This window comes from Morus notabilis, unplaced genomic scaffold (genome assembly GCF_000414095.1).
Source record: "Morus notabilis unplaced genomic scaffold, ASM41409v2 Scaffold340, whole genome shotgun sequence".
Taxonomy (NCBI): Eukaryota; Viridiplantae; Streptophyta; class Magnoliopsida; order Rosales; family Moraceae; genus Morus; species Morus notabilis.
The window spans coordinates 107,043-109,138 of record NW_010361284.1 but is presented as its reverse complement, the minus strand read 5'-3'; positions in this window follow the sequence as shown (position 1 = coordinate 109,138).

Below are 2,096 nucleotides of genomic sequence, written 5' to 3'. Positions count from 1 at the left end.
GCTTGGATTAGTAGATTGCATTTGCTGCGTAACAAACTCATTAGTGGGAAATTGCCCTTCTTCTACATTGTGTTGGGCATCAACGGGAATACCACTATAACCAAAAGGATCCATTATAAAAAAATAAGATGAATTTGATAGACACTAGAGAGAGAGCTTTAGAAAAATTGTGAGAGAGATTGAGAGAGATTGAGAGAACTTGAAAGAGATTGAGAGAGATTGAGAGAAATTGAGAGAGATTGAGAGGGATTGAGAGAGTTTGAGTGAGAAAAATGTGTGAGGGATGAGGGGTATCTATAGGGAAATTTTGGGGTTAAAAAATGATTTTTTTTCAAAAAAAAAAACGGGATAAAACGGCTAGTTTTTTGAAATTCGGGTTCGGGCAGTCGGGCAAACTGAGCAGCTCGGGTTTTCGGGCAAAATTAAAAAAACTAGCCGTTTTCGGGCAAATCGGGCAATTCGGGCAGTTCGGGCAGTTCGGGCAACTCGGGCAACTCGGGTTTTCGGGCCGAATTCGGGTAAAAATTCAAAAACCTAGCCGTTTTCGGGTATTCGGGTAATTCGGGCACCTCGGGCGGGTCGGGCAGGCGGGAAAAATTCGGGCAAAATTCAAAAATTCGGGCTTCGGGTCGGGCAATTCGGGCACACCCAATTTTCGGGTCGGGCAGTTCGGGCTTGGTCGGAAAAATGCAAAAAAATCCCGGCGGACGGCGGTATACGGTGGTTAGACGGCGGCGGGTAAGGGGGGACATGTCAAATCCGGGCTGCCTGAGCCCGAACCCGAATTTCTTGCTTGGACGGGCGGGAATTGGGCCAGCCCGCCCGAGCCCGAAAAAATTCGGGCTTCGGGCGGCCCGCCGACCCGAAGTTCCAGCACTAAAATAGAGAGGAGGAAAAAAAAACAAAAAAGAAAAAACCTCAAAAGTTGTATTTACAATCATTATAGAATGAAAACTACAATTCATTGTAATGATCAATAAAAACGATTTAAATAAAAAGTATGAATAATTGATATTCTAACACATATACACAAAACTGAAGAAAAACAATGTAAAGCTACAATTCATCGTAATGATCAATGAAAATAATGTAAAGAAAGTATGGTTAATTGATATTCTAACACAAAACTAAGAGAAAAACAAAAAGAAAAATTTTACACAAATGAAATGAAAAAAGGGACGAATCCCCTTTGCTTACCGCATCAAAATCTCTACACGCAACGACCTCTCTAGCAGCACAATTCAAACATTTTTTTGGAGAACAACCAACGCCAAAATTCAAAAAAGAAATGAAAGAGAAACTGATATAATAGAAGACAACATCAATATTAAATCAAATTGATTACAAATATTAATTGTGGTTAAAAAGGAAAGTCAACATGAAAAATATGATTAGGAAAAATCAAATAATTGAATCAAATCACCATATAAAAAATGTGCCCAAAATAAGTTATAAGGGCATACTCGGTATTATATATGCCTTGTTAAACACGGGTAGATATTTTTATAATATTGTATAATAATATACAGTTTTAGATTCAGGGCTTTTTGTGGTGGACATTTTTATGTAAGGGAGAAATAGGAAAATAGGTCAAGACTTGAGATGAATTAAAATTAATAGGCTAATAGTTTACATAAGTTAATAAATAGGTCAAATTATTGTTTTCGTCCATAACTTGTCTGGTTATGAACCATAACTTGACAAGTTATTATCTATAACTTATCTAGTTATGAACCATAACTTGACAAGTTTATCCATTACTTATCTAGTTATGAATCATAACTTGACAAATTATGATCTATTAATTTCTATAACTAAAAAATGACCTATATATTTTCTTAAATGTCGGCCTATTTCCTATTTATGTAATTACTGTCAGCAAGTGAAGTGTGAAGAGGAGGGGGTTTGTTTCTCAGGCCCATAATCAAAACCAACCAAAAAGCCCAAAGACGAGCAACCCCAACCTCTAAGCCCAAAATCCCATTCAATATTCATTGCGGCCCAAAAGCCCAGTCATGACTAATATTCAGATTTATTTATTTATTTATTTTAATAAACATTACAGATTCATTTGGCCAACTGTAAATAACGTCCTG